The 27,769-nt window shown below is 45.6% G+C and overlaps 1 long non-coding RNA gene across 1 annotated transcript; it reads left to right on the top strand.

Annotated features, from left to right (window-relative positions):
* The first annotated feature begins 3,529 nt into the window (after window positions 1-3,529).
* On the top strand, window positions 3,530-6,280 carry LOC120235647. The gene is made up of 4 exons (XR_005529475.1): window positions 3,530-3,629; window positions 4,069-4,212; window positions 4,864-5,060; window positions 5,970-6,280. It is a non-coding gene; the product is annotated as an uncharacterized LOC120235647 (long non-coding RNA).
* The last annotated feature ends 21,489 nt before the right edge of the window (window positions 6,281-27,769 follow it).

Here is a 27,769-nt window from a genome sequence, read left to right as displayed (position 1 = left end):
GAAGGAAGGAAGGAAGGAAGGAAGGAAGGAAGGAAGGAAGGAAGGAAGGAAGAAAAAGGTCATTTGAATTATAGTGGCTGCGGTTATGGTAATGGGGTTTTTGAGTGTGTCTCATAAAAATCCAGGGGCACCTGGGTGGCTCAGTCGGTTAAGCATCTGACTTCGGCTCAGGTCCTGATCTCACCGTTCATGGGTTCAAGCCTACATTGGGCTCTGTGCTGAAGGCTAGCTCAGAGCCTGGAGCCTGTTTCGGATTCTGTGTCTCCCTCTCTCTCTCTGACCTTCCCCTGCTCTCTCTCTCTCTCTCTCTCAGAAATAAATAAAACAAACTGAGGGCTGATGGGGGTGGAGGGAGGGGAAGGGAGGTGATGGGCATGGAGGAGGGCACTTGTAGGGATGAGCACTCTGTGTTATATGGAAACCAACTTGACAATAAACTATTTAAAAATAAATAAACATTAAAAAAAGAAATAAATAAAACATTAAACACATTTTTTAAAAATCCAGCCAAGTAGCAGATCTTGGATACCGACTGCATACGTGCTAACCCTCCCTAAATTAATTCTGTTCTGTGGGTGTGAGCGCCACTGTGCTCCAGAGTTGGGTGTGCAACCTCTCAGGTCAGATCTAAGCTCTGGTGCATCTGGCCACACACATAAGCATGACTTCATTCTCTGCCTTGGACACCTGGCTGTAGGAAGTCATGCTTCTCTGGGGGGTGTTCATCTGGCCTGGGTGAGAGCTGTCCAGCCATTAACTCCTCTCTGACCCCCTGCCTTCGCTGAGTCATGCCCCCTTCTTCCTGGTGTCGGGGTAGCCTCGTGCTGTTTGCGCTGACAGCCAGCATCTCTATATGTTGATAAGGACCACTCAGCATCGTGGACAACCCTGCCCAGTCCCCAGCCTCCCGAGCCTCTTTGTGATCTTCTAAGAGATGCAGATGTGGGAACGTCCAGAATCCGGCCAGCCTGCCTTCAGGGTGTGCAGAAAATGGAATCTTCTGGCCACTGCTCCCTGGGCCTCCTTTATTCCCGCTCTGTGGCGCCGTGCTTGCTGTGGACATTCTGAAACGCTCTTGCAGTCTCCCTGGCTGCATTCCTACCATAAGGCACAGGCTCTGATTTCCTTTGGACCTGCTCCTGTTCCTGGTTTTTTGATTATTTCTGGCTTTTGTAACTGGACAGTCAGAGGCAACAGCCAGAGACTACTTTTCAGCTCTCAGCTCCCTCTCTGAGCCCCAATCTTTGAGCAGACCAGGCATTTTCTCCTCTCTGGAGACACATACTGTACCCTTTCCCACTCTGTACATCATCAAATTTCAGGCTCCTTGGGATTTGATCTGAGTTCCTGAAACCAACGGCTCAAAATCTCAACTTCTAAGAGGCTTGACTATAAAAATCCATTCCAAAGGTCAGTTGATATCTTTATTCCAGGTTTTTATTAAAGCATGGGGTGCCTTCAACTCACTGGGAGGAGGAGAGAAGGCTCAGGAAACGTGTGGTAAAGGAAACCCCTTTAAAAATGCACATGCTGCTCCACCATCCAAGGGCAGCTCTGTCTTGCGATCCAAGAATTCTAGCTTCAATCCACCCACTTAGTGAGACCGCTCTCCCAGTCTCCTTATTCATTTCCATCCCCATTCCTTCTGGTCACTTCTGTCCCAGAGCACGGGATAAGCAGAGTCACCAACAGGATTCTAAGCTATTGACAACTTACTGCCCCAAGACTAGAGAAAATGAAAATACGGAAACCTCTCTCTCTCTTTCTCCCTCCCTGTCTCTGTTGTCTCTCTGTCTCTTTGAATCTCTCTTTCTCTCCCCCCATTATATTGCCTATTGTAGAAACAAAGTTGCAGAAATCAGTTTGGTGCTGAGATTTTGAGCGCAAACTCAAAGTTTTGAGATTTTGAAACATTATATGTGTGTACAGAGAGAAGGAAAACTATTATCATGGGGAAAAGAAGGTAATATCAGAAGACCGGTTCCATATTGTGCCTGTGGTGGTTATGCATTGTCAAAGTCACAGCCATATGCCAAAAGGATGCATTTTAGTTTTGTAAATAAAACATGAAAAACAAAGAAAAACATGAGGGATTGAGGCAGAACAGGAGAGAGGAAATGGGAGGAAAACATCATTTATGAATTCAGATGGACCTCCATGGATATGGTGAACTTCTGGGCTAGATCCCAAGCTCTGAGTTCAGAGGAACACCCAAACCTTAACAAAGTTGGACAGAACTTATTTTTAAAGACCTTGAGGAAAGGAGATTCCATCCCTTTCCATAGCAACCCATTCCAGCCGCAGGAAGTTCTTTGTATCTCAAATTATTACCTTATGATGCAGTTTAAATTCATTTCCGCTCATGTCTCCCTTTTGCCCAAGGAAGACAGAGCAGCTGGTCACCATCCTCAGAGGAACGTTCTCTCCTGTTCCTGAACGTCATTCCCAGGTTGGCTGTCAACCATCTCATCATTAAACTAAATATGTATAGTTCCCATAACCTTCTAGAATTCTTGCCAACTCATTAATCATTGCTCATGTTTGGGTGCATAACACTGAGCACGGGGCTTTAGTAAAGGCCTGGGTCCAATCACAAAGGGAGGGTGTTGCGCTTACATGATTGTATCTGCCTTTCTACGCAAGCTGATTCCAGAGCTGGTTCCAGCACAGTGATGCCACGTGGCTGACACACTCACAGTTGAATTGCTCTAACACCTTGGTCCTCCAGATCACACACTGTGATGGGTTGTTGGCATTGACAGAGCAACTCTGCAGTCTTGGGACTCATGTGCTCCCTTGTAGGTGACATGGGATGTGGCGGTCAGATGATAAGATCACCATGATAGTAAATGAGAGCACATGGGAAGCTCCTAACTTGAATTCTGCGCTCTCGCACATTTGGAGGGGTTAGTGTGTAAACAGCTGTATCAGCGAGGCATCTACTGTTGGAGTTGAGGGTGAGGGAGGGAGCAAGGACATTCCTTTAGAATGAGGAGGCCTGTCACAGTGAGTATTCCTTTGTGGTAAAGATACCGTTGCCTTACTTGGGATAATGTGTGTGAGTGTCTGTTCTTGTGTGAGTGTGTGGCATGTACGTGTGTATTTGTGTATGTGGCATTTTTGTGTGTTCACATGTATGCAAGATTCATTGGGAGGAGAGAAACTCAACATCACTGTCAGGAACTCGAGGTCTAGTTGATTCAGGGGGTTCCTTCACAATAAGAACCAAATCGCACTTAATTTGGGAATCCTGTGGGCTAAGAACATATGCGAGGTGCATGCTAGTGCCCTGGGTCCAATCGTCTGGTCTTGTTTTCCCTTCTTAGTGGGCCTTTGCTTCCATCCACGTCTCCCATCCCTTAGGACTCTTCCCCCTTCCTCTCAATAGTTGGCTTTGCACCTGGCCCTTTTCTGGACCAGATCACAGCCGCAGGGACATTTCCCCGGTCCCCATCCTCACACCTCCCACTGTGACCTATGGCTACCAGCATTCCGTATTCCAGCCAGTCAGCAGAAGCCCTGGACCACCCCTGTGGAAGGCCCAGAAATCAAGCCACCAGCAACAGACTTTCCCATCCTCAAGGACTTATTATATGACAAGGTCAGAAGGAGTCAAGGACGACCCCATGGTGAGATGTATTGACCCAGGGCGGGGGCAGTAAATCTGAGCACATGGGAGAGGAGAGGGAAAGCTGACCCTCTAAGGAGGCTTTAGTTATAACTGAATTCTCTTCTGTCTCTGGGGAGGCCAGCCCCTGGGTGCAGAGAGAAGTCAGCCTGGGCTTGGAAAGGCAAAATGTGTTCAGATAATGAAGAATCCTGTAACACAGATGAGATATTTGGACTTTGAGGTTGACGGCAAGGGAGGGCCAGGGGAGGTCATTAGCAGGGTAGGGATAGGATTGCAATTGACAAATATCACTGGTGACGGCAGTGGGGGGAGGGTGGGTATGCCAGGAGTCCGGGCAGGTGGGTGGCATGAGCCAGGTGAGGGACAGGAAGCACCTAATTCAAAGAGTGAGAAGGGCTGGTGGGGAGAAGACAGCATACATGATCAACGCTTGGCAGCTGCTCAGGACTCGCGGCGAGGATCAGTGTGGGAGCCTGTGGAAGAAACAAGGGAGCCGAGGACGGTGTGTATGCTGACCACACCGAGGCCAAGATGCTGGTGAGAACAGAATGGAGACCAATAACCATTGGCCACTTAACCAGGTGGGTGTGCAGGTCCGGAAAGGACTTCCGTGCATGTTAACCTTGCCATGGCCCAAATGTGACCGTAGTGGTTGTACCCAACATTCTTTCGATCGTCCCCGGCTGTACTTGTTTTCTTCAAACACACCCAACAGAGCAGCTGCCGGAGCTCCTGCGGGCCCACATCTGGTGTGTGTCCATACCAACTTTGCATCCAAGAGATCTGTTCATCATGTCCTTCCTTTCGGTGCCCTGGCTGTTAGTGCTGGTGTTTATCACCTACCTGTGTTTTAAATACGTTTAAATTTTAGTTGTACCACATAAACACCACCCACCTACCTAGCGAGCTGGGTTCCTTTCTTTCCTTCTTCTTCTTCTTCTGCTGCTGGGTTCCTTTCTTTCCTTCTTCTTCTTCTTCTTCTTCTTCTTCTTCTTCTTCTTCTTCTTCTTCTTCTTCCTCTTCTAAATAGAAACATTTGAAGGAAGTTTTGTAACTGAATGATAGGAAACAACGGTGGTTAAATCACTGAGTTCAGGGCACACTGATCAAAGGCCTCCACCGCCCTTGTGGGAGATGCATTGCAGGACGCCACAGAGTCCAGGTTGTGTGGAGTTTGAGGTGCTCCCAGGAGGAGGGGCTCCAGCATCACCATTTTTATCTACTTCTCACAGGTGTCTGTCCAGGAAACTGAAGCGGGTTTCAACCTGCCAGCAAGAAAACGAGTACTTGATAGAATATGTTGAGTCACTGAAAGAATGAACTGAATCACAACTCGCTAAAGGGTTGTCACCAGCCTATCCCGGAAGCAGCATGTTTGTTGTCCCGGGCACCCGCCCGGGGCTCTTAGCTGCAATGACGTGGTAACGCAGTATGTCGATTGCAAGCATCTTTTCTCTAAGAAACGGGCAAAACCCTTAGTCTAGTGTTATTCAGGGAACAGAAGAAATATTTCTGCTTTAGTTCTGGCAGAATTCTCTTCTTTCTCTGCCTTGGTCTACACTACTTGACTACCACTTGCTTTACCTACCAGTCTCCATCCACACCTATCTTCTCCTGTCAGCGGTCATCAGACCCTGAGGGTAACGAATCGGCTGTTGTTTACTCTCTAAGCACAGTGTCTTCTTCAAACAGCCGCAGGTGATTTGCTCCTGCGATCGGGCTGGCGCTGTGGCCACCCGGCCACTCCCAGCAAACTGGGGATGGCCTCCCTTTCTCAGGGAAGCCTCCCACGGAGCTGGCCTCGAACTCTAGGCTAAAAGTGGCTCCTTTCCTTTCTACTGAATTGCTGTTTTGCACTCCTGGTTCGCTAAGCTTTTCCTTCTGAGTGAGGTTTTAAAGTCTTCCTAGATTTCACCAGGGAGTAAAATGCTTCCAGATCAGTACCTGTGGGAAACAGGTTTCTCGCCCAAGAGAAATCTTTGGCCCTGGGATGCTTTCTTTTTACTCAATGTCAACACCTAGCCTGTCCCTGACCCCACGATTGCCTTCCTGACAGCTGTAATTTGAGGTCTTACCAATCAAAACAGGCTCTTTGCCATTTCTCCCCACGCCCCTCCCCCCCATTTCAATAGATTAACTCATAACGAGCTGGTTTCTCAAAGGCATGTGTGCATGTTTGGTGTGTAGAGCAGCAGTGTGGACCCAGACCTGTGTCAGAAGTGAAGCTCGATTTTGACTCTGTGGGTTGGGAGAAGCACTGAGTTGGGATATTAAACTCCTCTGGGCCCTTACTTTCTCATCTTTCTAATTAAATAAGTTTTCCATTCTGTCCATATAGAAATGTTACCTAATAAGCATATGGATCCCTCAAAGATCCAGCATTAACCACTAGCTAAGGGAGAGACACCAGCTTCCATCACAGCTTCCTACTTCTTGGCTGAGCCCAGAGCCCCTCAGAGGCATAGTGTGTCTGCAAGGAGGAGAGACTCTTTCTGGAAAATCCTATAAGCCTCAGAACCCTCAAGTCACTCGAGGAAAGTGGAAGATGCTCTCAAGAGGAATGAACACTGGATTCAGGGCCACCTAGTGAATGGGGCTGGAGCCGTATTTAACTGGATTAAGAAAAGTAATAAATCACGACTTTTCACATTTGTCCTATTTCTCCCCTTATTTTAGAGCATTTTCTAGGAGTCAGATATTGTGTTAGACAATTTCCAGACCATTTGGTTTAAGCCTAAAAGCAGCCCAATTACTCAATTAGTTGTTCTGACACTATTCCCATCTTCATTTTCAGAACTGGGGTTGGGAGATTCTGAGTTCAGAGCCCATGCGGGAGAGATTTGTCACCAGACCAAGCTATCACCCATCAGCAAATCCCCTCAGAACAGCAGCATGTCAACTCATCCCAGAAATTAGAAAACCTTATTTTCTGAGTCCATTGAAAATAGGAAAGCAGTGATTGTGTTTTGAAATTGGCACTTCTGGGTGAATGAAGTGAAACCCAAAAAAGATGTTGAATTCAAAGCCACAGACAAGAGGGTGTTTACCCCTGGGTGCTCCTTGCATCCTCAGGTGCAGACAGGTTTGCAGATTTTTTTGGACATTCAACACACCTGATCAGTTACAGAACAATTATTTATTTTAAAAAAATAACATATTTGTAGGGAGTGAGCCAAGACACCTACAACCTTTTTTCACCTTGTATTTCTCCTGCCATCTTAGGCTGGAGCCAGACAAGCCTGCCCTATACAGAAACATACCATGGGCATGCGTGCGTGCGCACACACACACACACACACACACACACACACACCTAGAGCAGAACACAGCAGGAACAAGATGCTTCATGAAGATTCAGGCTTTACAATGTGCCAGCTCTTCAATAAGAAGTTATGATGAATCTTACTGATCCTGCCCTGTGTTGACACACATGTGAGGTCTGTAAATACCCATTTCAACACCAGTTGGCCACTAGACTTAGAGGTGAAAATCTTGATTTACAGATAGATACTGCGCTTCTGGCTTTCCTGTGTATCTATGCATCTGTCTTTCAAATGGCAAGTGCAGACCCAGAGCCCGTGAGAAGACACCCCACCCACTCAGCTGGATACAGGCTGAGGACTTCCTTAACTCCGCTGATGACGTGTTGGCTTCTCTGTTTCGAGTTACCAGAAAAAGCATCCCAGAACATTTTCTTGCTTGTAGCTCTGCCACCTATGAGGTGAACGGCCACATCGTGCTGTTTTGTGTGCATTAAATGATAATTGGAGGTCTGTTCACATGGCTGCTCCTGCTTCTCCTGAAGTCAAGATCTCTGAGTGAGGCTCTCCCGAGGACCTGCAGATCTTTTTGAGTCAACAGCATGGAGGGCCGGCATCTCTGACCAATCTTCCATCGAACAGGTGGAAAAGAGCAAGGGCTGTACCAGCAGGCTGGAAGTGGGGTCTGTGTGGTGACATGTGCATGCCTAGTCATTGTACAATGTCCTCAGCTTCTGAGATAGCTTAACTATTATCTCAACATACTGGATATTTGCTGATTGACCAATATGTTCATTTTCCAATAAGGCAGAAAGTTTTCTTTCATCAATTTGGGGAATCATAGATCAACTCAAATGTTAAAACAGCAGACTTTACAAAGGACATTTCACTTCTCTGCTCAGTTGGCCTAGAACAGTGTCTCAGAGATGGGTCCAAGTCAACACCCCGAAGTGGCAGAGCCCAGGTGGGACACGGCCTTCAGGCCCCTGAGTGCCTTATGGAGGACTGTGGAGAGGTAACACCATGCCTGTGCAGCCTTGTGCTCTGTCTAATGGTAGAAGATCACCATGGTCATAACCTGTCCTTGCTATAAACTAAACCCCAATTTTCCTGACTCACAACTCACCTCTGGGGGAGAGAGGTTCTAGATGTAAAATATTGCAGGAAAGGACAGGGAAAATGAACATGTGACTTAGCTACACAGTTCCAGAAAGTCAAGAAAGTGTTAACATGAAGAGAGAAAGGGGGGAAATCCTTTAATTTGCTTTAAGCTTGTGTCTTCTTTTCTCAAGAAATTATGGAGAGGATGGTGGTCTGACAGTTTCCCATGAAATACTAGAAAGGCTGGATAAGCATGCAATGCTGAAGGTCAGCAAAGAGGAAAGGGAGGGCACTCCTAATATTTTCCAGCCTCTGCATGCTGGGCCTGGATGTGTATCCTAGGGTGTGGTGGGCTGAGGTCCTAGAGTGTGCCCAACATGGTGGCATCCCAGCAACATATGCACTGACCACCCCAGATGATGCGAGAGCTTCAGTGTCAGGTCCTAAATACGCCCCTTACTGTAAGTAAGAACACTTACTGACCTGCACGTTGAGCAAGTTCTTTTACTGAAAATAATTGATGTTAACATGTGATTGTCAACTGCAAGTTGATACTGTTGTATTTCAGAAAATAAGCCAAAGAAAGCTCTTCCTTCCTGGCATCTTTGACCTAAAAGCAGATTCTCCTTTGTCTTATGGAGGCTTATTTTCTTCCTTTAGACTCTGCTTTACAAAAACCTTATTTCTTACAGTTGAGGAGAGGTAAAATGGACATACTATAGCATTCTCAGCTCCAGTTCAAGTGGAAATTGCCTTCTCCCATCTTCCTTCAAGATTCCATTCTGCACACCAAAAACAAAAGGAAGGGAAAAGAAAGGAATAGCCCGTGTATAATTTAGCAATTAGGACAATGATACAATGGTAGCTACCATTCATCCCCCAGACACCAGGAATGCTGCTAAGAGGTTCACATTTACCCTTTCACTTAGTTCTTACCATGAACCATGGCATAGCATTATCATCCCCAGTTCAGGGATCAGCAAGATTGAGAGACTGAGCAATTTCATGACTGGTTCAATATCACAGGGCGCAGCAACCACTTGAACCAGAATTTGAATTGAGTGCCTGAAGTCTAGTGTGTGGTCTGGCCTGCTGCAACAACCAAAGAGACTATACTGCACATTCTCAACCAATGCCTCTGGAATAATCACTGTTGACTTCAATTTCTGGGCTGTTAAATTATTTTCCTAGCTGTCTTGCACATAGTATGAAGCTAGTTCTTGGACCATGCACGATAAGAGAACAACATGCCAGGCAGCATAAATAAGATTAAAGAATTCAAATTGCAAGTTCATTTATTAAAATCCTTAAAACAAGATCAGGTTTTCCTACTCACTAAAAGGGAAATGGCAGAGGTAGAATTCCAAGCCACAGTGGAGCCATCGATACTTTCTGTGTATTGAAGTGGCGATAATGGACACAGTGCAATGTGTTTTTGTTTTGTGCTTGGCTTGAAAGACATGTATCTGGCTACTCTTTCTCCACTTGCATTTTTCAATCTTATTCTTACTCTGTCTGCTACTTGAAGTCAAGTTTCTATACATTTTAACCGTGTCTTCTGAGCCTAGCACAGTGTTTGAATGTTTTAGGGGCTCACCAAATGTGTAGGGAAGTGGGGAGCTGGGTAGGTAGAGAGACAGAGGCGGATTTACAGGCATCCATACACGCCTGGCCTCACCTTGGATGTGAGCTGGAGTAGGACTGAGTCACAACCCGACATCCTCCCAGCTCCTGGGTCTGTTCACTCCTGGTTCACCCTGTTACCTTTGTTTCCTTAAGCCAATCAGTCCCAGGATACTGAAGCCCCAAATGAAAAACAAGCACAAACGTAAACACAGACAGAAACAATGTGCCCTTTTCCTTTGCTCTATAAACTATGATTTCTAAAAGTATATTAATATTAAGAGGAAAGAATACATTTCTTTTATGATTTACATATAAGCAGGGAAACTTTAAAAATTTAAATTGCTTTAATTTATATCAATTAATCGATGACATTTATTCCTTGATTAATCTAGTTATCTGAACTATTTGATTCTCTGGCCAAATATTTGTATTCCTATTTGACCTAGCTAACACTTTCAGCCACTGGCTTCAAAAGAAAGTCTAAGCATTATTCAAGGAACCAATATTTGCTAGTGGGCTTAGAGCACCAGCAGAGGGAAAGCAGAGAGTAAGGAGAGAGGAAAGAGAGAGACAGGGAGGGGTTAATTGATTAAGTAGGAGGCGCTACCAGAATACAAACAAAGAGTGGAAGGAAAGGAGAAGAATGGAGGAGGTACAGTTCATTGACAGGATGGAAATCCAGAATCCTGCCATGAACTTAGTGGAGCTCCGGTTCTTCTGTGACTGCATCAGTGGATCGCCCTAGAAGCCGGCATTGTGTAATGAAATACATGACATATAGGGCATCCACAAAAGCACCCAAAGTGCATAAAGAGACCAGGTCTTCCCAGCTTCTATTCTGATCCACGTGTGGCCCAAGAATTTCGCCATGTGTTTTGCAGAGCTCTGTTGGGAGTGGAGTAGGGTATATTTTAAGCATATCTTCAATAGTACTAGAAAATATTGATTAAATGGAACACATTTCACAGAACACTTAGAAGAGGAATAATTTCCCCCAAAAGACCAACTTGTAGAAATAACAAGACCTAGAGGAGTGGGCTTTAATATTCAGTTTACAATAACTTCATGTCTCTGGGCCTCCTATCCTCGTGGTAGTCACAATATGTAGAAGCAAAGTGCATCAAAACCCACACGCAGATTATTCATTGTCAGCAAAAGTAAAGAAAAAAAAAACAAAAAAGAAAGCATTCCCCATTTAGATACGACCTGAACCATGATATCTGAAAAACACGAATCATGTTCTATAAGAGAATAGGAATAAATCCAAGACTTATTGCCCCGCAGGTAGGAGGGCATTAAGAACAATGCAATTGTGACTCCTTTGACCAAACTCTTTCTCGAGAGAAGGCACAGTGAGTTGATGGCGTCCACTGATCTTCATAAGGAAGTAGTAAACCTCTCTCTACCTTAATTCTATGAAACGTTCCATTTTGCAATGTTAAAAAGCTGAATGATCTGGTTAAAGATAGCCCTTAGAAAGATAAATGATGTCTGCACTGAAATGTAGGGTGTCCTTCATCTGAAGTGATCCGACCCCAGAGCATGAGACACATGCTCGCCAAGGGGGAAGTGGGGGTAGTTCCCCACGCCAGCTCTCCTGATCTCCATTATATCCATTCATTCATGAAAACCATGTGTTTGCAAGAAAACATGTCAAAATCAAAGCGTGGATGTGCCAGTCTGTGTAATATAGCATTGCTGGGTTTTCATTTCCTATTAGGGGTGGTGATAAAAAAAAAATAAAAGATTGCATTAGTGTTAGGTTCATGAGGCAGATTTGGTAAGCAAACATAGGTGTGTGGTTTAGCAGAAGAACCAATTAAAAGCACTCTGTTGAATCTCCCACTCGTGAGAAAGTCTGCCCATTCATCTGGGCCCAGAAAGCTCACATCTGCATCACGGGCAAGTACCTTACCTCGGTCACCTGCATGTTTCTCATTGAAGCTCATAGCACATCAAACAGGACATCTATCAGAAACTGCAAACTGGAAAATGGGATACATATGGTGCTTAGAACACTTTCTACGAAAGCGAGAAGGAACAATTGAAGGGGTGTTGCATGAAAACATGATTCCCATTATGAACTCAAAACCTCAGGACAGGTCTACGCAGGCATGCTGAGGAGAAGCCTGAGAGTCAGGCCCACGATTCGGGCAAGTGTGCTATGAGGGATGCCCAGTTTCATTCCGTGGGGGTAAAGGTAAGGACATGTTCAGATGGGGGGGGGGGTCTTTTCTAGCTAGGAGCCAAGTTCCATTCCAGAATGGTCAGACATCTGAGAGACGTACGTGGCTTAAATGAACAACTTCCCCAGAGTATTGTGGGGAGAGAGAATGTGTCGAGTGAGCACTGCCTACAGGTCATAGCTTTCCTAACATCTCAGTTGAGCTCCCCTCCAGCCTCTGCTGGGGGCTGACTCAGGTCATCTAGGTTTTCAGGACTCTGGAAAGGGCCTCACGGGACCTTCACACTCAGGTTCTGTGTCAGAGCACTTGGACCAGTTTTGAGGTTACTAACGTTTCTGTTTTCTCATAAAAGAGAAGACAATTATCTTGAAGATATTGTTCCTACCAGTTCCCAGCTTGCCATTTATGCAGCAGCTGTATTTTGACCGAATACTGAACAGTTACACCGATGAAGTTACTTTTATCTTTGGTCTCCTAGGTGGAGACCTTCCCCTTGGGTTTACTTGCATTTTCCAAGTCTTGCTATTCAGCTCCTCTGCTGAGAAGAAGGCAATCAGAGAGTGGGTTGGAGTGGGAACTCGAGGCATGGTTTTCTTGTCTTTGACGAAAGAGTACATCAGAAGATAAAAATATGTACATCATCACAAAGGGGTGGGGGGCTCTGGAGACAGACTCCCAGTTCAAAGTTATGAACTACTTCCTAGGTCCTGCTAGTGGGCTGTGGGAAAAGATTTCCCACAGCCAGGCTTGGATCTACAGCCAGCCGTACACAACAGGACAACGCATGGCCCCATGCAATATATTTTACAAAATTCCTCTTTCAAAAGGGCTCAGAGAGAGCGGAGGAGCACAGAGACGACACTGGAACAGAACCTGTCTTCCCCGCAGCCAGGGCGTCCATATTTCCTCCCACCCTGCAGGACGTCAGGCTCACAACAGGGAAAAGAGAGAGAAGAGCGGTTCTGTGGTCTGGGGGCCATCTTCTGGGATAATTCATGTGAAACCCCAGTTGTTGGTGAGCATAGATTATTAAGAGGTCAAGCATATTGTACTTTGTAGTCTTTTGTACTCCATGATAAAAATTTATGGTAAGGAAACTGTGTCGTTTCCTATGTGAATTTCTGCCTCTGGATTTTGTTATGAAGACAGCGTCTGGGACTTTGAAGTGAACCTACCTGATAGCGTCAACCCACTGGCTTGTGTCAGATAAGCTTGAACTGGTGCACACATTTTTCATTATTTCCAACTGCCACACACAGACAAAAACTTCCACTAAGTGGCCTCCTGAAGTCCAGCCTCTGCCATTTCAAACAGTCATTCTCAACAACTTTGATGTTTCCTAAGAAAATCAGTGATTTTAGAAATGTGCACTTTTTCTGTTGTTTACACATACTTTATTTTCTATTTAAAACTGGCAGGCTACTTGTATTCCTAAAAGAAGTTTTATGAGCACAAGCTCATATAAAGCACAAATGTGTCAAATTCTATATTAGTGGATATATTGATGTCAAATAAGAAAGTAAATGTTTTTAAGGAAAAGGAAGGTAAGGTGAGATGAGCAAATAGAAAAGGGCCCCACCTTGCAGGATGCTCAGGTTGGTGTGAAGTTAGTCTGTGTGCATTTGTGTGTGTAAAATGTTTGTACTTGTGTGTGTGAGTGTGTGTGGTATGAATGTGCATGCATGTGCATGTTACTGTGTGTGGTATGAGTGTGTGTGCATGTGTGTGCATACATGTACATGTAAATGTGTGGGCAGTATGAGTGTGTGTGCATGTGTGTTGGTGTGCATGTATGTGTGTTTGTGTGTGAGTGTGTGTGTAGTATGAGTGTGTATGCATGTACATGCACATGTGTCAGTGGTATGAATGTGTGTATATACACATGAGTATGTGCATGTGTGGTGCATACATGTGCATATGAGTGTGTAGGTAGTATGAGTATGCATGCATGTGCATGTGAGCATGTGTGTGTGTGTATGCATACATGTAAGTGGGGGTGAGGTGTAGATGACCCCCTCATGGTATAAAAGAAAGTTAACATTCAGTGAGTCTAAACTTTCATTCCTTAGTGACAAAATAGTTCTAATTCACTTCAAAGTTCTGATTATTATGTCTAGGTCTGGATTTATTTGCAGAATGTGTTGCCATTTATCTGATTAAGCTGTGACACTGCTCAGTGACAGAGTGGCCCAGGACAAAAAGGCAGGGAATTGGCCATGTACCGGCTTGGAAATGCTAATCTCCTCTAACTCACAATAAATATCTTTACCCAGGACTGGGGGGGGGGGGGGGGTGCAGGGGAGAAGGAAGGAAGGAAAGGACAGTGGTCACAGACAGGGCCGTGCTGTCCTCCACATTGGAGAGTGTCCTGTGGCTCTGTCGGACAAAAGCCTCTTTTGTGCTTACAGCCATTTTCAGATGACTTGAGTTGGGTTGTTCTCCTTGATGTTAACTGATCTCTGAACTGTTTATCCAGCATTTGCTGAGGATATGCCCTGCCAGTCAGCGCTCTGGGGCTTCGGGGTCATTAGTGAGAACAAATTCAATTCAGCATGAGTCATTGACTCATCAATAAACATGACAGTTCTGTATTTATCAAGTGACCGGAAGTATGGAAAATAATAAGGCATAAAATGGGGACGGGGAGTTCCGGGCACAGAAGAACTCCCATGTTCTGTAGGTGGTCTGGGAAGCCTCACTGAGAAGACAGCATGGGAGCAAAGGCTTGCGAGAAGTGAGTCCAGATCTGGGGAGGGTGACTCTCAGCAGATGGGCTAGTGAGCCCAAAGCTCCAGGCAGGGCACGGCAGAGGCCAGCAAGGCACACGGAGAGCAAGGAAGGGGTAACAGGCAAGGAGGTCGGACCAGACAGGCTGTGGGAGTGCGGCTTTTGTTCTGAGAGCAAGCATTCCTTCATTACTGGGAGGTTTTTAGCAGAGAAATGGGATGATTAAATTTATATATAAAATGACTGCTCTGTCTTCTACGATGAAGACAAACTACAGAGAACTGTACTACAAAACAAACAAAGGGGTGGGGTGCTGGATGGCTCAGTCAGTTAAGCATCTGACTCTTGGTTTTGGTTCAGGTCATGAACTCACAGTTTGTGGGTTCGAGCCCTGTGTTGGGCTCTGCTCTGACAGTGTGGAGCCTGCTTGGGATACTCTCTCCCCCTCCTCTCTGCCCCTCTCCAACTCAAGTGTGCACCTGTAAGCTCGCATGCTCGCTTTTGCTCTTGCTCTCAACAAATAAAAATTTTGAGGCACCTGGGTGGCTTAGTCGGTTAAGCGTCCAACTTTCGCTTGGGTCATGATCTCGCGGTTCGTGGGTTCGAGCCCCGCGTCGGGCTCTGTGCTGACTGCCAGCTCAGAGCCTGGAGCCTGTTTCAGTCTGTGACTCCCTCTCTCTCTGACCCTCCCCTGCTCACGCTGTCTCTCTCTCTCTCTTCTAGAAATAAATAAAAATATTAAAAAAAAACAAATAAAAATTTTTAAAAAATAATAAAACAAGCAAACAAGGACACCTAAACAATCTGAAGTTATACGAAGCCCTGGATGAGAAGTCGTGACATTGTGTTGGTTCTCGGCACGTTGTTCTGCACATTTAAGGTAATTCCAACTAAGGTACCATCACTTTCTTTTTTTACAACTAAACAAATTAAATTTAAAGTTTCCTTGGAAGAAAGAACAAGGAAGAATGGCCAGGATACTGGGAATAAAGAAGGTAGGCAGTATTATAATATGGTTTAGTGCATGGTAGAACCGTGTGTGAACACAGAATGGTTGTTGCTCACAAAGATATAAGCCACGTTAGTGACACAGAATCAATGTCCAGAAATGGATGTACCTGTGCATGGAACCTTGTAGCATAAAGAGGGTGGCGTTTCCAATCAGGGAAGAGTGGACATCTTAGCGAGTGGGCTGGCCGAGAAGAGGTTAGGTTGGGTCAACTCATCTCAGCATACACCAGCGTAAATTTGTCCAAGATTTATGATGAAAAATGAAACCATATAAGCAGTACAAGAAAATGTGGGTGAATTCTGGTAAAATCTGAAAGCAGGTGATGTATTTGGTGATGCGAGAGAAAAAAACAACTCTTGTAAAAACATTTTTGTATAAAGAATTTTAGGCAGGATAAAAGAAAATAAATGAAAAGCCAGGAAAAATATTTGCAATCACAACAAAAAGCTAGTATCTCCAATCCATAAAAAAAGCTTCTAAAAGTGTATGGAATAATCTCTATGGACAAATGGACAAGACATATAAAATGGGAGTAAAAACATGCAGGTGATGCTAACTCATATGAAGAGACATTAACTTCTCTCATAATTAGAGAAACATAAATGAGAACTAGGTGGAAATCTTTTCTCACTCTCAGATTGGGAGACATCCAGAAGTTTGACAACAAACCCACTGGATAAAGATATGGGGAAGCAGCCATTTTGAATTTTTGCTGCTTGAAAGGCATAACCACATAGCTCCTGTGGGAGAGAACTGGGTATCCTCTAGCCACATCCCATAAACATTGGCCCTGACAGCCTGTGTCCCTGTCTTCTGGCCCCGGCTGGGGCTGACTGGAGCTCTAGAGTCAGAGTCCTATTCATGGTTCCCCTGTATTTGTCTTGAACCTTCCCAGAGCCATTGTTTGCCAGCCTCGCACACACCTGACACACAGCTCATAGGCTGGCATACACCCAAATACTCATCTGGACCCCGTATTAACTCTTTGGGCTCTGTCTCTGTGTTGCTCTTTTCTTGTGTTCTACCCTCAACTCCCAAACTCCCCAGGCCCCTGGGCTCCAGGTTCTCTCACCTCACTCATGGGAGGTGTGCTCATTTTACATCATTTATGTCTCCTCAAAGAGAAGGTCACTTAGTTATTTCCATTCCATCAGAGGTCATGGTCCTCTACTGCGTGTTGTGCAGTGTGTAATAACAGCTGCTTCATAAACAGATGATATCAATAAATATAGAGGTAGATGGATGGATGACAGGTTAAAGATGGAGGGAGAGAACTTCATAGATATATATGGATAAACATATGAATGGATGGATGGATAGGTGGATAGATAGATAATGGATGGAGAAATAGTAGAAGATAGATGATAGATAGATAGATAGATAGATAGATAGATAGATAGATAGATGATGGATGGATAGATAGATAGATAATAGAGAGATAAATAAGAGGTAGATGATGGATGGATGGATGGATGGATAGAGAAAAGGTAGACATATGATAGATGATACGTATATATATATAGATGATATATAGATGGATGGATGCATGCCTGCATGAGAGAGATATTCATAAGAACATAAATATATATGTACATACAATACACATGCACACATACATACATTCATCTGCTACACCAAAAAATGAAACATGGACAGATAAATCACAACATATAAATAAAGCTATTTTTAAATGAGTTAAGAAGTAATGTAGAAAGGACAGGAATGCTACTTGTTTAGTAGATTTAACATTGCAACCATGAAAACGTGTCATGAAATTTTGCAGCATTTCTGGAAAAAAAAAAGATGACAGACATCAACTTAACTGTGTATGCAGTTGGTCCCATGAAAACAGAGGGAAACACTAACACTGAGAGATTATAAAATGCAGTACTGTGAAACTGCAAAAATATTTTAATGTTTTGGAAATCCCATCGCTTATGGTACTGTTGATGTTCTTCCCAGATGGTTGTGAGCCTATGTCTGAAGACAGCAAGTGAGCGATTACCTCGGTGATGGAGAACTAGGATTTTCCCTTGGCAAAATAAGGAGACTTGGATATTTTATCCTGTTGGGGGTTCGTTGGCTAGCCTGGTACAAATTATCTCATTATGTCTGGAGAAAGAAGACTCCAAGTTTAAAAATTTTTCTATCAACTTATTAGAGAAGTTACTTTGTCCTTATTTTTTTTAAGGGGAGGAGTTTGTACACAGAGACACCCACGGGAAAAATGCCATGTGAAAATAAAACGGCAAAGATGCGTTTATGGAGTGAGGGACAGCGAGCAGACCCCAGATGCCCTCAGGGTGGCCTGGAGCAGATTCTCTCCCACATCTTCTGAAGGAACTGGCCCTGTGGACGCCTTGAGCTTGGATTCCTGGCCTCTTGAAGTGTGAGAAATGCATGTCTGCTGTAGAAGCCACCGGGCTGCAGTATTCGTTATGGCGGCCCTGGGGGCACTAAGGATGCTCTCCCGGAACCCTGCTTTCCTAAAGGTGATGACTGTCTTCTGTGGGTTCCCCAGCTGCAGAGCTGGGCCACGCTGGGACGGCAAGCACTTTATTTGGGAGGTGACCCAAGAAAGGCCCCATGGGGAAACATACAAATCACATACGTAAGGGAAGAGCCAATTCAACACACAGCTGCGGGCATCACCTCTGCAGAAAACAGGGGCTGTTTCACCAGGACCTGGAAGGCAGCGGAACAAACCAAAGATCACAGGAGCTGGGATGTTTACACACCGATTCTTGCTGGTTGTAGCTGGAGCCCTGCTGTGTGTGGGGGGGGGGGGGCACTAGACCCCCTCCCTCCAGCTTGCCTGCACGAGGATAGAAAGTCCTTAGGCAACGTTTGACGAGGGTCTGAAATCGTATAAAGCTCTTGCGTCATGTGGACGGTAATGTCAATCGCCAGGGGGCCCGTCCGTGTGCGAGCAGATATGTTTACAGGTGTACAGAGTGACTCTGTCAACACCTGGGCACAGGGAGCCTGGGACTGGGCACGCAGATCCATGACTCCATGGAGTCTCCTGGGTCAGCATGGGTCTCCTAACTTGCTTCCACTCAATAGCGTATGGCACAGGCGACTGGCCGTCACTTCCGGGTGTGCTACTTATACGGCAAAGGCAAAAGGCTCGCACAATTATGGTCGCTGATCTACTAACTTTATGTTAATCAAAAAGTGACCATGTTGGGGGAGGGGGGTTAATGGAGTAAACCTTTAGAGCAGGTCCAGCGGTGAGAGATTTGAAGGCACAAAGATTCTCTCAGTTGCTGGCTTCGGAAAAGCAGCTGCTATGAGTTCTACAGCCAAAAGGAAGCGGATTCTACCAATAATTGGAGTATCTTCTAGGGGGTCCTTCCCCCGTCAACAGTCTGGATGAGAATGGAGCCAGTCAGCCCCCAAAGCCCAGTTACAGCTGGGCTATGCCTAGGCTTCTGACCTATAGAAATTGTGATGAAATACATTTTTAAAAATTATGATAACTTGTTATGCAGCAGAGAAATGAATACACGTACATTAGTTTGATATTACAGGATCTTGACTGATGTAGACAAAGGGAGGGGAGACGGAAAATGGGAGATATTTACAAAAAGAAGGGAAAAACACATTTTCCATGTATCGCTATTATACATTTTAAAAATATATTTTACCTTATAAAATAAAATTGGAAAAGAATTTCCCAGTTAAAAATGGGCTCCACTAAGAGATACATCAAGTGATAGCTATTTATATATATAATTTATTTTTTTATTTTTAAAAATGTTTAAATGTGTATTTATTTATTTGGAGAGAGAGAAGGAGAGAGCATGCTCGAGCAAACTGGGGAGAGGCAGAGAGAGGGAGAAAGAGAGAATCCCAAGCAGGCTCCACACTGTCATCCCGGAGCTCAAAGTGGAGCTCGAACTCACGAACCAGGAGACCATGACCCCAGGTAAGAACAAGAGTTGAGAGCTAACTGACTGAGTCACCCAGGTGACTCGATATACAATTTAACATATAACATACAATATAGCATACGATTTAAACCTGTACATTTATATACAGGTCACCTGATGTCTTTTGGAGCTGAAAGCAAGCAATGCCAAAACCTCAGCTGAAGGCTGTTGGGACACCTTCCCTCCTACGCAAGCATGCTGGGAATTGAGCAGGTGTTATGGCATCATGCAGAGAGGGAGCTATATCGGCCGGATAAACAACGCAGAGGGCAGATTCCAGCAGGCACAGTGAGTGAGGCTTTGCCCGGCCCTGGAGGTGGACCTGGCCCCCACAATCACTATCCTCTGGTATCGGGGTTTCCCGTAACTGCTGGGGAGGGAAACATGATTTCATTTGGTTTTTCAGCCAACTGGGGGCCATGTCAGATCAAATTTGCTCTAGCTCAGTGTTGGAGCTCATCAACTTTTTCAGAATATGAGGGAGGTGATCAACTCCGCACAGAGTGTTTTAAGAAAATTGAATTTAGTTATTTTGATTAAGTAACTGCACATGCAATCAGCGAAGCCAATTTTTCATCCTAACTGCCCTGCCAGTGACTCCATCTCGGTGCTTCTGGGCCTGCGTGACAAATACAGCACTCAGAAACCGCTGGAGGGGAGCCTGGGTGGCTTGTCGGTTGAGTGTCTGACACATGATTTCAGCTCAGGCCATGATCTCACAGTTCGTGAGTTTGAGCCCCATGATGGGCTCTGTACTGAGAGTGGAGCCTGCCTGGGAGTCTCTCTCTTTCCCTCTCTCTCTGCCCCTCTCCCGTTTGCTCTCTCTCTCTCTCTTAAAAATAAATGAACTGCTGGAGACATGTTCTGCATTCATAGATGACTTTTTACAAAATATTTACTGTCCTTACCCAGAAAGCAGTGGGATGTGTTTACCTTAGGTCTCCCTGTCCCCACCTTTGCATCTATGATCTCATCAAAATCAGGACCTCCTTTGTGATTCCAAAGCCCCAGGGCATCCTTAGCTTACGGCTGCCTGACCTCCCTGCACATGCACACCTGCGTACCTGCTTTATCCGGACATCATGCCACCCTGGCCCCGGATAGCGCACACGGATCACACGTGAAGGGCTTCACGTCTCACATACCCAATCTCAGATGTGAGTCTGAAAATGTGCACTGGAAACACAACTTTACCATCAGGCGCGATCTCCCAGTGTGTCTGTCATCTGTGTCTTTGACAAATTCCAGGGACGGGGGAGTGCGTGTACCCTGAGCTTTAAGAAAACGCAGTAGTGAATGAAACACAGTGCAGTGTCCACTGTAGGGCTGGCCAGGAATCCCAGTTCCATTTCTTGCGAAGTCCCATATTGAAGATGGCAGAGAAGCTATGAAGTTCCATGAGCCAGAAGCTACATTTAGGTAAGTTAAGGTGACCTCATGGTAGAATTTAATCTCGAGAATGAGCACCTTGTGTGGCCGGGCACGGGCCTCCCGCTCAGCTTCCCCGCACCCGCTGCTGTGCCTCAGTGGTCCCTCGTGGGAGAGGAAGGATGGTGGGGGGCTTTAGGCGCTTTTTTCTGGATAAGAGGGAAGAATGGGCAGGACGTTTCTGTCCAGCACAGACTTGCTGGGGGAACCAGCCATTCCTACACGGCTGCCTGAGATGGAGGGATGAAGCAGGCCCGACTCAGCATCTTTCCCTGTTGTGGCCACCTGGGTGGGAGCCCAAGCCGGTCGGTGTCACACAGGAACAGCATCTTCAGTGCTGGGAAGTGGATCTCTTCACGCAGTGAGCACTCCTCTGCCAGGGCTGCTGTAGCAAAGTGCCGGAACTGGCTGGCTTGTGTTTTCCCAAGGCTTTTGAGGCTGGAGTCCATAGCCAAGGTATCACCAGGGCCGTGAATCTGAAGATTCCAGGGAGGACCTGATCCCATCCCTTGATGGCTTCTGGTGGTTTGCTGGCAATCCCTGGCCTTCCTGGGCCATGACAGAGTGACTCCAATCTTCAAGTGACATCTCCTTGTGTGTGTTTCTATCTCGAAATGTCTCATGTTTATAAGGACACCAGACATGCTGGATTGGGGTCCACCATCATGACCTCACCTTAACCTGATCGTCTTCAAAGACATTATTTCCAAATAAGGTCAAAGGCACAGATACTGGGAGTTAGAAGTTCAGCATACCTTTTTTATTATTTTAATGTTTATTTATTTTTGAGAGAGCGACACAGAGCATGAGCGGGGAAGGGGCAGAGAGAGAGGGAGACACAGAATCCGAAGCATCTCCAGGCTCTGAGCTGTCAGCACAGAGCCTGACGTGGGGCTTGCTGAACCCCACAAACTGTGAAATCATGACCTGAGCCAGCGGCAGACGCTTAACCAACTGAGCTACCCAGATGCCCCATGTCAGCATACACGTTCTTACTTAGGAAAGAACAAGTCCACGCGGAACAGTGGGCCACACGCTCCACCCTATTGCTGGTCAGGAATGCCTGTGATGGCACCATCTCAAGAAGCTGACTTACAGAAGGGATATGGACAGGAGCCAACCACGAGACTTGTCTCAATGAGGCCGATGGCAATGCCTGACCGTGGGTTCCTTCCAATAAACACCCAAAAGGCAGGGAGCGGGGACTGAACTAACAGGTGACGGTTACCCTGGGTGGGTCAGGCTGGGAGAAAATGTCTCTGGGCTGGCAGAGAACTTGCCTGTCTCTCTCATAGGGGTCTCTCAGTGCAGGATCCTTACCCAAAAACCAGCCTGCACCCCTTCTTTAGCCGAAATGGATTTTACAGGAACACCTCTGTTCACCTGCTAACCGTTCTGCCGCCATTTTGCCACAGGCTGGGCACAACGGGGCATTTTGCTGCAGGCTGTTTCTTCTCCAGCGTTCTTTGAGTGTGCTGACCCCTCTGTCTTGCTCTTGGGGCTGACCGTGGTGTGGAACAGTGGAGAACATAATGGGCAAGGAAGAAAAGGTTCTGCAAACACTGAATTCCGTTCAGCTCATGAGTGTTCTGCCTCCCTGGCTTCTGACTGAGAAAAAACAGCCACAGACACAGAAAGGAGCCTGGGATGCAAGTGTTTTGCTTTTAAAAACATCATGGCAAATGATTTTTTTTACTTTATTTTTCAATTATAGGGTCTTGGGGGAATGTTTGGCATTTTGAGGGGTTTTGTGCAGATGTGGTATTTTTCATAATATTTTTCCAATCAGTTTTCAATCTTGGCTTCGCATGTTAGCCCAGCCATCTCTGTGTGACATGCGTGAGGAGAATATAACTTAAAGCTGTTTCTGCATTTTTTCATTTTTGCTAGCTCAGGTGATAGGGGGAAAAGATCATAAAGAAGCAAATGTTGAAGGTCAGAAAACGGAAATATAGATGATCAATATTCACAGTGATTACACAGCATGACTCAAGAAGATATGGTGGCTTAGATATGGTACTTGTCAATAACCTCTAATTGAGCACTCTGCTCCCAAAAATTTGAACAATTCAAAAAAAAAAAAGAATAATTCCCTCGTCTCATATTCCAATGACCTTTCAATATGGTTTTATTCCCCCAAATTTGTCCTTTGCCACTGATGGCTGCCTTGTTTCTTAAATCACCTCACCACTTGGGGTTAATTCCTCTAAACCCTGCTCAGAAGTCTCCTTATTCTTCACCCTGGGAAGAAGCAAGTCCCACATTTTTCTCCCTGAGCCTCTGAGAGTAACAAAGGCCCTCCTCATCCTTCAGCATCCTGCACACATCCGGGTCCCCTTCAGAGTCCCAGCCGAGTGAAGGATCCAGTGTGTTCCTAGGAAATGCATTAATTTAACAAGCTGATTTATATGTGAATACATCCTCCTGAAGAAAACTTTAATAGATTGAAAACAAGGAACGAGGTCGGAAATCTGTTAGTCAAAATGTATAAATTGTCAACAGTAGACTTGTTCATTTCTTTGGTGTGGGGATGATTGGGTATATCTACCCATCAGTAACTAACAATGAACTTGAACCCTGTGATTGACAAAATCTGTTCTATATAGTACCAGACCCAATAAACAGTTACCAGTTGTTGGAAATACACGTCTTGTTTCTAGCAGCAAGATAGTAAAAGTAAACATATGTTTTTGCTTTCTGAGAAGGCAACCCAAAAGGAATTCGGTACTAGGCATTATTAATTATTCAAAATCAGCACAGGCTTATTGAGTGCCTACTGTATGCCAGCTAGTGTGCTCAGTGTTTTTAAACAATATCTTGTGGAAAGCAGAGTGAGTTATGAGATGCACATAAACAGGTGATCTTTCAATGCATGCAGCCCTTATTTATTTGTGAATGCTATATTTTCACTCTCATCCTTCTATAATTAATTGCAACTTTTTTATTACAGACCAAAAGTTCTGATAAATATTTCAGAGTGATTACATCAAGTGTCATCAGACTTCAGTCTTTTTCTTCTTTTGTATACCTAAGGGTATTTCCCAAAAGGGAGCCCAAGAGTAATGTGTCATTCTTAGGGAGGGTCTTTATATAATAGGTTAAATGATGAGCATCATCCCAGGTCAAATATTTTGAAGCTGAAATCATTTTCAGGCAACATACTGATTCCTGACAGGTTCCAAGGTCAGGTATAAGTGCCTTAATCATACCAGTAACAAAGGGTTTAAAAAAGAAAGAGAGAAAGACACAGCGCCGTGATGAAATTCAGTGAACATGTCCACTCTCCTGACTTCTCATGGAGATTTATGGGCCAGGAAGGGAACTGCTTTATGTTATCTTGGCCATGTTAGCGTCTGCATCCCCCTTCTGATAGCACATGCCTCAGACGAGCGGAGGAGATGGGATCTGAAGGATCTTGAACTTGTCAAACAGCCTTTCTCATCAGCAACTGCACTGGCACATCAAGTGCCAGGCGTGGGTCCTGCGGCAAGATGCCTCCTTCAAAGCGTTGTCCACGCTGGATGTGCTCCCATCTTGAGCAGAAACATTGTTCTGTGCCCCCAGATGACTCTCTGACTCCACCGGGACAGCCACACCATCTACAAGTCAGTCAGAAACCGTCGAAAGAAACTGCCAAGGCATCACAATACATTCTTCAGCTTGTTGCTTCATGCCCTTCTGATGGCAGGGCCCCAGGATTCACGCTCGGAGCTGGGGCTCCAGGCTGGCCTTCAGGTACGTCATGTCCAGCAGTGCCCCCTCCTCATGCTCACGGTCAAGTGTAGTTTATTTGTGTTGGTGTGGTCTAAATCCACTGAGGAAAGGAACTGATCTCTCCATGCCCGTCAACGGTCCACCAATCTCAAACTTTTCTCTCCTGGCTAGTGTTCTGTACACACGGCCCAACATTACTGGCCCTGCTTTGGTCATTCACTTCCTGTGCAGAAGCACTTCTTCTCTTCTCCCTGCACAAGTCCTTCTCACCAGAGGAGGCGGGTCTTACTGTTGCATGTGGTATTTTCAAAGTTAAGTGCATGAGGCCTGCTGTAATCCAAACTCTTAGAATCTGAGCACCACAATTATGGAAGAAATCAGCAAGTTATCAAGAATGCTTGGTGACCTTCATTGTATCTCTCTCAACATGGGTCAGAATATCACAGAGCACCACATTGATGCTTGGGGGTGCAGTCTTCCCTCCTGGCTGGGGTAGAGATTTCCCTCTACTTGGCCATATTTCCCTTCTCTATATATACAGATACTGTTCCATTTCCCAATAAAGCTGCCAAGCCCACAGGAGGGGAGCTTCAATACCGCCCTGTGTAAGAGCCTGATGCAAAAATACCGCGGCGACATTCCAGCCTTCCCTGTCCATCACTTTGAGGTCAGAATTGCCACATACTGAGTTCTTCTCCAGGAGCACAAAGGAAACATCAGCCTTCATTGCAATACTGGCTCTGATACAAGATGGAGAAGGGCAGAACATTCTAGACCTGTATCCACTCAGTTACCAGAGTGGCCCTCAGTTGTTTTCATGTGAACAACAGGACCATAATCATACCTTCTTACAGGGTTTATATGAGAGAGTACTTTATAACATGACAAAGAATATGGATCAATAGCGTGCCTTGTAGTATCTGTGTGAGTGTGCTTAGGACTGTAGGAAATAAGCCCCCAAACTAGAACCTTTGGGTGGGCATGACATCAGTGCAGCTTTAATGCCATGGCAATGGGCACAGACACAAAAATCAGATGCTTTCAAAGTAGGTTCCACTAGCTGCACTGGCCCATTGGTGACAAGAACTGACTGTCCCATGCTCTCCCTGCATCCTCAGCTCGTGCCTACATGGCCGTTGGAGTGCTAGAAGACATGGTCACTCCCAGCCATGCAGTGTCTTAGCCTTCAAACCACTGAGGCCCTATGCTGCTGACGCCACACTGTGGTACTCTCACAGGCAGGTGGACACAAGGGGTTGAGTTTTCTCTACATTCACAAAGGCAGCTGCTCTGTGCACATGATGTGAATTTTTACATCATCGCCAAATATAAAACAATAATATGTGTTGATGAAATCAGTAATATGCACATTACACATTGAATCTCCCACCTCAGTGTAGCTAGGAAATCAATGGCTGCCAAACCATGGCAATGGAAAGACCATCCCGGTGGATCCCAGGTCTCAGAGGACCGACCGTGTGGTGTTAATTCAAGCAGTGAGCACTGACGGCCCCCAGGATAAAAACCACACAGGGCCATCTAGACAAACAAAGATCTCCACTGTGATGACATCATTATTGCATGGAGAACGGAGGCTGTCTGTAAGGTTCCCCTGCTCACTGCTAACCAGCATTGTGATGGTGACTTCAGTCTCCAACATAGGTTTGGATACGTGTTTGTGAAATTCCAATTGCTGGATGAGAGTCGGGCTCAGAATGGGGTAAAACTCTCCCAGTCTCCTTTCCTTGGGACTTGCTGGTCAGCTCCCACATGCCGGGGTGGTGAGGCTGGCTGTAATGCCCTTGCTTTTGCATTTTCGTTGAGTGCACAAGACCATAGATCCTTGCCTGGGTGTGCAACTGTGAGTGATCAGGTTCACCTCTGGGTGATTCTCCTGACCCCAGGACAGGTAACAAAATGCCCTTGTGTACCACTTTACCTTATCTTTGTATCAGGAAGGTTGGCCCTGTGTTCTGTCAGCACACATGCGGAAGGTTTGCTCCGGGGGATCTCCGCAGCCTTCTCTCTTCTCCTCTCCACATGGTCCTCATGGGCTCCCCAAAGGGTCTGCAGCGGAACTGGAGCCAGTGCACAGATGAGCACCTGCTCATCTCTTCTCACTACTCATTATGGGAACCTCCGTGCATGGCTTCTTTCTTGCAGAAGTCGCAAATATTTATTTTGAAAGGAAAGAAAGAAAGAAAGAAAGAAAGAAAGAAAGAAAGAAAGAAAGAAAGAAAGAAAGAAAGAAAGAAAGAAAAAGAAAACAATGAATAGTGAATATTAACTGTGTCTGTTTCTTTGGCTTTCTTCTCTGACAGTCACAGTACCCTGGAGGCAGAGGGGCTGCCTCAAAGGATTGGGACTGAGACCCTGGAAATGGAAAGACAGAAGTAACATCGTATCCCACCCCTTGTCATGGGTAATGTTCACAGAGCTGTTTTTGTTTTTCCTTTAATTGTGTGTCCCTGCCCTGAGCACAGTGACTGTGGTAAACTAAGTGTTCACTGTGTGCCAGTGAGAAGTACTGTCATTTCATGTATATGAATTGTGCATTTGTTTCATATATAATTTATTTCCTGGTGTTAATTGTCCACCTTTAAAATATTAGCACATTTGAGGAAATAAGATGTTGTGTTGCCCAAACTGTCAGCCAGCTTACGCCTACCAGTGCCCAAACTACTAAGGCTCAGCTTGGATGCATGGACATATGGCTTCTTTTTTTATGTTTATTTTTTGAGAGAAAGAGAGAGAGAGCGCAAGTGAGGGGGAGACAGAGAGAGAAAGAGGGAGACACAGAATCCGAAGCAGGCTCCAGGCCCCAAGCTGCCAGCACAGAGCCCAGTGCGGGGTTTGAAATCACTAGTCTTGAGATCATGACCTGAGCCGATGTCAGAGGATCAACCAACTGAGCCCCCCAGGTGCCCCACATGTGGCTTCTTAAAGGAAGATGGGAATGCTGGGAAGGAGGGTGTGATCATGAAGAGACATCTCAGAGCCACATTTGCTGTGCACGCACAGCCCTGGCTGTGGATGTGTAGACGCCATTGAACCCGTGGCCCGTGAACCCGTGGCTCATGATGTGACAAAGAACCCCTGTCTCCACTCGGAGGGGAGACTTGCTGCAGAGAGATTCAGTCATGTAACTC

Source organism: Hyaena hyaena, unplaced genomic scaffold (assembly GCF_003009895.1).
Source record: "Hyaena hyaena isolate Hyena2069 unplaced genomic scaffold, ASM300989v1 scaffold_134, whole genome shotgun sequence".
Taxonomy (NCBI): Eukaryota; Metazoa; Chordata; class Mammalia; order Carnivora; family Hyaenidae; genus Hyaena; species Hyaena hyaena.
The sequence above is the reverse complement of the archived record's forward strand: the minus strand, read 5'-3'. Positions and strand labels throughout refer to the sequence as shown.